The 9,358-nt window shown below is 44.4% G+C and overlaps 1 non-coding gene across 1 annotated transcript; it reads right to left on the bottom strand.

The window, feature by feature from the left end:
* Positions 1–960: 960 nt before the first annotated feature.
* Trnaa-agc (transfer RNA alanine (anticodon AGC)) lies at positions 961–1,041 on the bottom strand. Its single transcript has one exon. It is a non-coding gene; the product is annotated as a tRNA-Ala (tRNA).
* Between the last annotated feature and the right edge of the window lie 8,317 nt (positions 1,042–9,358).

Raw genomic sequence — 9,358 nt, 5'->3', positions numbered from 1 at the left:
AATGAAGATAAATCACAAATCCATGAACAACACACTTCGAAAGTCAAAGTTTGGCACATTTTATCCACCTCATTGCTGGCTAAATTACCTTGGAGATGTTTAAAGCCTACCTTAGTGTCCATGAGAAGATAAATTACAAAACCAAGAGCCCGAAAACAAAGACCTGACCACTGCAGTAGTCATGGTAGACGAAGAAAGTTCTTCCTGTGGAATTTTCCAGTACAACCAAAATAACCCTGGATCCCAAAGCCAGCCTTGCCAAAGTATTGCATAATCTATGGCCCTGTTTATTAATCACCCCTGTTAATTAACTGTGAGATTTGGGAAATGTTACTTAGCTTTCTGAGACATGTTTCTATATTTAAAAAAAAAAACCAGATATATTGAGTATGGGTATTGTTCTTGACACTTGCTTATGTCTGCCCAAGGGAAATGGGTCCCTTCTCCCCTTTATGTCTGCACAGTGATCTCCTTTGTTTCTTTCAAAGAGGCCAAAGCATTAAAAATAGAAGCCATGTCTAGTTCTAGATTTGGAGGTCATTTCTCATCCAAATTCAAATCCATACTCCGTGTTTTAGGGAAGTAATTATAACAGTACTTTTTTCCTTCCCCACCCTCCTTCCTGCACTGGCAGCCATGTTGAGCCTCCTTCTAAACCCCATAAGGTAGTTTTCAAAATACTCTGTTATTTAAAAAGTGTTTTCTTGTTTGTTTAAATGGTGTGGAAGTTTTGTTTTGTTTTTAAACAAAGGAGACCTTATGCAGAGGAGGAATATATAAAACAAGCCAAAGTCACTCTGCTCCCTTTGAAATGGGGCATGCTGATTCCACCTCTTACCACGCTGGCTATTTTCCAGTTCATTCCAGGAAACCCTGGATGTTTCTAAAGAAATGTCAGGATACCATTGACTATATCTTTTTTTTTTTTTTTTTTTTTTTTTTTTTTTTTTTTTTTTTTTTTGTCGGAGCTGAGGACCGAACCCAGGGCCTTGTGCTTGCTAGGCAAGCGCTCTACCACTGAGCTAAATCTCCAACCCCGACTATATCTTAAGAGCCACCAGTATACACTAATGAAACAGCAGCATCCGTTCTTCCATTCCCAGAAAGTGTACTGAAACCAACCCGGCTTAGCTGGGAGGGGGTGGGCAAGTTGAGGGTAAACATGTATGTGACTTCCCCAACAACTACAATCACTGTAGGAGATACAGTTCCTTGGCCTAGATCTGCCTGTGAGGATGCTAAACATCTATGTGGAACTAAGGCAAGAAATCAGTCACCCAGATGTCTCCAAATAAAATACTATGGCACTGTGGGACTTTCACATATTCATGGTAGTCTATGAGAACTCACTTCCAATTTCCTTGCCTTGGGGCCCACAGTTTCTACTTTCTAGAATAATGTTCATCCTTCTGTGTATACCTACCTATCAGGCTCACTCACCTTCTAAGGCCCCTCTGTGTGATCCTGCTTCATCTTGGGCCCAGGATTCTTCCTTTTGTATGCTTTTCACCTTTGCCTCCTCTACTTTCTGCTAACTTCCTCAAATTTCCTTCTAACTTAGACTAGTCCTATGCATTACAGGTATGTTTATCCTCTCATTGCCTCAATCAATACCTAACAGGAACAACTAAAGAGAGTATACATTAATTTGGGCTCCTTGTTCCTAATGGTTTGGTCAACGGCTTCTGTGCCCCATGTCATTAGGTGGAGCATCGTAGTGGTGGAAGCATGTGGGGAGGGCTGTTCTTGCTTTCTTCTGGATAAGATGCAGAATGTGGGCTGGAGAGATGGCTCAGAGGTTAAGACTGCTGGCTGTTCTTCCAGAGGTCCTGAGTTCAATTCCCAGCACCCATATGGCGGCTCACAACCATCTGTAATGAGATCTGGCTCCCTCTTCTGACCTGCAGGGATACATGCAAACAGAACACTGTATGCATAATAAATGAATAAATCTTTAAAAAAAAAGATGCAGAATGCTAACCAGAAAGTACCAGAGCCAAGACCCCCAAAAGACCGACAGCTACTGCCTTCAGGTGTATACCGCCATCTATGGTTTCTAGTACCTCCTACATTACATGATCTACTTGGAGGCCAAGCATTTAGGACGTGAGCCTGTGGAGTTCACGGACTCTGACTGAATGGATGTGGTATTGATCAAGGATGCATCAGTTGCTTGTATTGTTAAATTGATATTGTTTTATTAAATAGGAGTACTCTACAAAGTGTTACACCAGGAAGGATCATTTCTAAAGAAAAACCAAACCTTGTTGTTTCTGCCTTCCTCCCTTTTGAGTATCAGATGGAAACTGGGAAAGCTATATCCACATTATTACTTCTACAACAGCCTTGTTTTCTCTTGATTCTCAGTGTTCATTAGAGGCTATATACTGCTTTCACTGAATGAGATCATTTCCATCTTGGTTTTCTATGATTATAATGAGTTGTTGAAGAACACTCTCCACCCCTTGACAATCACATTGCCTGGCTTGGATACCTCTTTATCTATTCACCATCCAGCAGATTTTTGGGAACCTAATATTTCCAAAGAAAATACTTTATTTTGGACATTTCATCGCCCTTTGCCTGAGTGATTGCAGAAGTGTTGTTTTCGTCGAGGGTGGTGCCCATAGAAACTATTTTAGTGAGACAAATTTCTATCTACAAATATTTATTGAGAACTGTACCACATCCCATGCTGAGTAGTACAGCAAGCTCAGAGATAAATACCACGTTCCAATGAACCAGACAGAACCCCATCCTCGAGTGGATAATCAAGTACAAGGCAAGACATCCTGGCGCATTATTAGATAGGAGCTGGCTTTTGTTTACTCCGAGTTTTCTGTCAGGAATTCATGGCATTTTACAAAGAAACATGAAAAAGTCTTAGTGGTAAGAATGGTATGATAGAGGGAAATAAAGATGTCTGAAGTCAAAAGCATGGCTAGCTGACAAATAAACCTCCTGGCATCTTCTGGAAACAAGGGACTTCTCCTCTCTGTGCAGGAAGAGGTCCCCTGTCACTGCACAGCATGCAACTCAGAGGAGACATCCAGTAAATAAGGGTGAAATGCGAGGCTTCTTCCACATTAGGCTTTGTGGCAATCCTTTTAACTTCGCTGAACACAACTTTGAAAAATCTGAACTTCGGGGTCACATTCTGTGAACCAGGGTAGAGTGAAGAGTTAAAGTCTGGAGACTATTGGCTGTCTCTTTTGTTCTGGAGAGAGTATGTTCTGTCTGGAGAAAGAGGATGGGAAGAAGCATGGCAGTCACACTGCTATAGTCTAATAGCTATCTGTTCTTTAAAATACACCCCAAAGGGTCTCACTGTGTGTCTTAGGGTTTCTGTTGCTGGTATAAACACCAGGACCAAAAACAACTTGGGGGAGAAAGGGTTTATTTCACCTTATGGTTTGTAGTCCCTCATCCAAGGAAGTCAGAGCAGGAAGCTGGAGGCAGGAGCTGATGCAGAGGCCACGGAGTAACTCTGCTCACTGGCTTGCTCTTCTAAGAGCTCAGCCTGCATTCTTATAGCACCCAGCACCACCAGCCCAGAGATGGCACTGCCCACAGTGAACTGTACCCTCCCACATCAATTACTAATTACAAAAATGTACCACAGGCCAAGATGGGTGGGGGCATTTTCTCAGTTAAGAGTCCTTCTTCCCAAATGACTCTAACTTGTGCCAAGTTGACATAAAGCTAGTCAGTACACTGTGTATCCCAGGCTGACCCAGAACTCACTATATAGTTCAGGCTGCCCTTGAATTCATGGTCTTCCTGTCTCAGGCTCCTAAATTCTGGCATTACAGGCATGTGCTTTCACTCCCACTGAAGGATTTTCTCTTGAATTGAGTCATGTCTACATGTTGTTTTGATGGGGAGAAATCATCTCTCTGTGTCTATGGTTTCCTTCTTCCCAGCTTAAGACAGGCAGGGAGGAGGCAGGAGGGAGGAAGGAGAGGGAGGAGGGAGCAGGGAGCAGGGACTCTTCATCCTTCCTGTGTCTTTTGCTTAAGCACCTGAATCCACAGTCCTCACGACTGTAGGTACTTACTAATGCTCTTCAGTATTACACCTTCACACACTGAGGACAGAAGGGCTCGAAAATGCCACTGTGAAGAAAAAATGTATATGGGGTGTGTGTCTCTGTGTGTCTGTGTCTGTGTGTCTGTGTGTGTGTTGCTATCCTATTGAGCAGAAGTCATTTTTTTGGTCACCTAATTGTAGGTGTTTGTAATTCCAAATTTGTAATATAAGGAGAGGGGAGTTAAGAATGGAGGTTTGGAAAGACAGTAGCTGTGCCATTCAGTGCAAGGCCTCATGGACTGTGAATGTAATTTTTGGAAAGTAGAGGGAGAAAGGTTTTTCAAAAAGTGATAAAAGAGAACAGAAGGAGCGATATCAGGGCCCAGGCCTGTAGTCCCACACGAAGAGGGAAGAGGCAGGCGATCCTGGGTTAAGAGCCAGCTTAGTCACAAAGACCCTATCTGAAAACAAAAAGTAACAACAAAATAACAGCAAACAGTCAGAAAAAGAAGCCAAGAAGTTTAAAATAGTAACAGCACGGGTTACAAACTGGAACTTTAAGAGAGAGTATAAAATTAAACATCTGCTATTAAAACTATTATTAAGTTCGGCTCCTCTGGCATCCTCATTTGAATGAGAAACACACTAGTAGCAGACTATGTGAGCAGGAAATTATTCAGATTACAAGTGATACATTTTTCCTTCAGAACATACAGTCTTGGTTAGAGCAGTTGTAATTACTCACTTAGTGAATTAGGAAAACATATATTTGGAGAGAAGTATGGCAGAGGCCAGCCTCTTCCTTCTCTACTCGGACTTACAAAAGAGAGAGTCATTTCTTGGAAGCCCAAAAGCAATGCATTTCCTTAGTTCAAAGGGTGATGAGGCCTTATTTGCATTTAACAAATCAGCAAATGTGCTGGGGATGATTGACAGACATAAAGTAAATCCTGGTATGAGGTTCTGATGCTCATGCCCTTGTGCGCTTTGAGGGAGCCACAGTCCCAAAGCCACAAGCCAAATGGGACACAATGCAGAATACTTTATCTGCCCCTTAAAACCAGGGATTTTTTTCATCCTTTTGGTTTATTTTATTTTATGTATATGAATGTTTTACTTGTGTGTATGTGTTTGCGCTGCATATGTCCCTGGTGCCTATGGAGATTAGAACAAAGTGTTGTATTCACTCGGAACTAGAGTTAGAGATGGTTGTGAAGTGCCATGTGGATGCTTAGAACTGAACCTGCATCCTCTGTGAGAACAACCCGTGCTCTTAGCTGCTGAGCCATTTCTCAAGCCCCTAAAAGATGAACATGCAAGGAAAGAAAATATTCATATATATGCATACATGTATAAATATGCATGTAAATACCATATATATGTACCTGCATATGACTTAAGTTTTGGAACACTATGCAAACTCACACAGACGAAAATCTAAAAAGGCTTGCTCGAATGTTAGGTTTTACTGTAGAAGAGAATTATGGGTGGGTTTTTTTCTTAGTTTTTAAAATAAAATTGGTATGGGTGGGTGGGTATGGCTTTAATAATGAGATAAAAATAATCATTGGAAGGGAAATTTTATAAAACCACTTCATAAGCCAAGACAATCTCGTTCCCTTTGCCTAACAAAGAATTCTGTTAAGTTTTCTACTGAAACCTTGCCATGCAGACCTATCAACCAGATTTGTCACCGTCTCTTCAAAGGAGGGGACTCTGGTTCAAATTCATCCTTAGCCTAAAGCAGCTAATTTGATTTTATCAGCCATCAGCAAAGCCCTCGCATTCAATAATTTATGCATTTTTTTAGCTCCATCCCTACAGGGCAAGATTCATGGCTTAATGGAAACCATTGCACTGTGAGGCAGCTAGCCTTCAACTTCCATGTCATCCCTGAAAGGCTTCCAGCCTGGTACTGAGTGGTCACCCGGAGCCCGTTTCTTTGATCTGACAGCATTGGATAGGAACGCAAAGGTAGACACAAGATGCCAAAGAGTGGTGTGCTCGTCTTAGTCCTGGAGTGGGAGGCCCAGTGGACAGACAGGTGCAAAGGTAGTTTTACCATAGATTTGTATGGATAGTATGCTTATATTAAAAGTTAGCTAGTTGCCCAGGTATGGGGGTAACCCTAGCACTCAGGAGGCCGAGTCAGTGAGATTGTCAATTAAAGGTCAGCCTGGGCTACAGAGTGAGAGACTCTGCCTCAGAAACAAACAAGCAAATAAACAATGCCTCCGGGGCATCTACCGCCTGGAAAAGCCCGTCAGTATCAGTATCTGCTTCTCTCTAGGGGACCCATTCCTCCCCAGCCTGATCTAAGGTCTGCCTGCACTCCCTGTCAATGCCTCCTGACTTCTCTTTCTTTCTGTTGCCGACATTCAAACTAAGGTTGATGTGCTTGGCTGTGGTGACTGTTCCATCACACTATTCCAGTGGATGCTGCAAAGTAGGTTTGGCGAATGCCTCACATGTGACTGACCCAGGGCTTTGGAAACAAACCTCCCTGCAGCTGGCCAGTCTAGGCAAGTGGTGTCTCTGGCCAGGGTGATGCTTCTGAGTCACGTGACACAGGCCTGGCACTGTTTTGTTTTTAGCAGTACCATCTCTATCTCCCCTCTGTGGGTGATAACAGTAACAATGTGTTCAGAAGCATAGGGCTAGTCCCAGGGATCGGAGGACTCTCTCTCTTCAGAGACATGTGATGATATTTTATTTGTGCTGAAATGTGGTGATATTTTATTTGTATGTTAATAAATAAAGTTTTCCTGGAGATGAGAGGACACAGATAGCCAGCCATAAACAAGAAGTCAGGCGCCCTTAATCCGATCACATGGCAGGCAGAGTCTCTGTGTGTTTAAGGACACAGCCAAGCGTGGTGACACACGCCTTTAATCCCAGTACCAACCACAGAGACCTGGAGGTCTGTACAGATAGGCAATGACGAGGAAGTGAGGTGGCTGGGCTAAGAGCCAATGAGAAGGCAGAACAGCAAGGCAATAAAGGTGCAGGTTAGACAGGAAGAAGCTGGTTCTCTGGGGAAGCTATGTGGCGGCGGTGTGGTGAGCTAAGGTTAGCTGGTAATGCTCGCTATTTCTCTGATCTCTGGCTTTCACCCCTGTATTTGGCTCTGTGTTTCTTATTTAATAAGACTGTTTAGAAATTCATCTACGGAGACATTAAGAAGGAAATGTCCCATTAGATTCCATGGAAAGTCACCAATTGGGTCATCTGCAGTGTGCTTTGTGCTACTCCGCGAGGAAATATACAAGCATAGAGGGTGAGAGCTAGTGGCCCCCAGCTCTGCTGGGAGAGGCAGAGAAGGGCCCTAACTTCAAGAGCAGCCGGTCTGACACTTCAGCAGAAACCTTGTCTGTGTAGGACGAGGCTGGGCAAAGCTCTCCTAGCGTGCGCAGGCTAGTGTATAGAGCTTTTTGTGTTCTACAGATGTTACCCTTTCAGGATCCTTGCAGGTGTTTCTCGGGCAGACTATTGGGGTGTCCCTTAGTTTGGGACACGCCTGTTTTTCCCCTCCTCTCCTAGCTGTAGCTTGTACACACACACTCGCTGCAGCTTCATCACCCAGCCCCTGTTGTCACCTTTTAGCATCTCTTCTCATTCATTCATTCTCTAGGGTAGGTGTGGAGGGGTAGGTGGACCACTCTGCTCCTCCCCTTCTCCTCCTGCCCTCCCATCCTCCCTCTCTCTGTCTCCTCTCCCCGCTCCTGCTCTCTTTCTCTTCCTTCCTCGTTCCCCTCCTTCTCCATTTCCTGCTCTCTTCCTCTGGAGCCTCCCTCTTTTCCTTCTCCTCCCTTTTCCTTTCCTCTTCCTCCTACTTTCCTCCTTCTTTTCCTCTTCCTCTTCATCCTAATTATATCATGGATCTAGGGTTCTGTGTGCTCAGCCTCTCAAAATGTCCTTGTTACAGCCTTTGCTCTGGGGGTGCAGATCCTCCCCAGGTGCTGGCACAGGCCTCCCCTCATATCCCGGTGCCTGTGGGCTGATGCCGCCTTGTTCCAAATGGTCTGAAGAGGGGCTCAGGTGCCTTCTCTTTAACAAGACTCCAATGTGATTCTGATACCATCAATTTCTTGTATATCCCAGAAAGCCCTGGCATAGTGGTTTGGAAAGTATCTTGTAAATCAAAGATCAAGGGATTCACTTTCCACCATTGCGCTTTGCCCTCAGAGCCTTCCGCATGCACGGCACGTTTTGGTTCTTTTGTTCTACTCCATGGAGGCATTTGATCTGCACTCATGCTCGCTCCCTGCCTCCCCTCCACCTCTAAGTGGGCATTTCCTTGCAGAAGTTTATGCCCTATATTCCCACGCTCTTGCTCCATTGGACCCGACAAAACCAAACCTGAGGAAGCGGGAGGTGTTCTGACTTCTGCACGCAGCTGTCTGGAGTCCTGCAAGCCGTGCCCCTTCCTTCAGTGGCCTCATCTATGGAAGAAGGATTGATTATCAGGCCCTCTGCCTCCTGGCATCATGGAACAGTACGTAAGTTAGTGGGTTTTCTAGTCCATTGGACAATTGAAGGTTCAACACAGCACAGAAGCCCCGTGTTAATTTTTTAGTATTCTTATTTAATCCAGTGGCTGTCTGGACAACTTTTGCTACGAGTGTGATTTCTTTGAGCCATCCTTCTGGAGATGGCCTCTCCTTTCTTCCCAGACAGAGCTGTTGGACTTGCGTCCAATTTCCTGTACTTCGTGTCTCCCTTTGGATCCTGGTAAGTTATTCCCGTCTTCTCTGACCACTTAGTTTTTAGTATTTCTGCCTTTGCTCCTCTCACCCAGAACATTCCAGTCCTTACCACAGCTACTAGGAAAAGGAGCGCGAAACTTAGTCAGCAAGTGCCTGGCCTGTGCTGTCCTCTCAGTGACAGGTGCTCAGGGAGGGTCACCTTCGGATGAGTTTGTCCAAGGCGGCATAGGGGGAGTAATGAATCGCTCGCTGAAATTCTAGCTGAATGGCTCTGTGAGGATGTTCTCACAAATGATGCTGTCAGCTGCTTTCCTCTTTCCTGTCTTCCGGTGCTTACGGTCAAGCCCCTGCCTGCTTTTCACCTTTGCCTTCTCCATTGATTTAAATTAAGCTCAGTTGGCATTTCTTAGAAAGGAAAACACATGCTTGCTGGGTTGGGAGGTTTTTCCAAGGCCTCTCTGCTCTAGTAAAATCCTATTTACGTAGGCCTTGCAAACCAACATTATTTTTTGCTGTAAAAACACCACGTGCATGTTCTGAGACATGAACCCTCTGGTAAGATTCCTTCACACAGCTGATATTTCAGCACTTCTAGAGAGCAAAAGCCACAGGATCCTGACTCT

Source organism: Peromyscus californicus, unplaced genomic scaffold (assembly GCF_007827085.1).
Source record: "Peromyscus californicus insignis strain IS unplaced genomic scaffold, ASM782708v3 Scaffold_12__1_contigs__length_115047231, whole genome shotgun sequence".
In the NCBI taxonomy this organism is placed as follows: Eukaryota; Metazoa; Chordata; class Mammalia; order Rodentia; family Cricetidae; genus Peromyscus; species Peromyscus californicus.
This window is presented reverse-complemented; position numbering and strand designations above follow the sequence as displayed.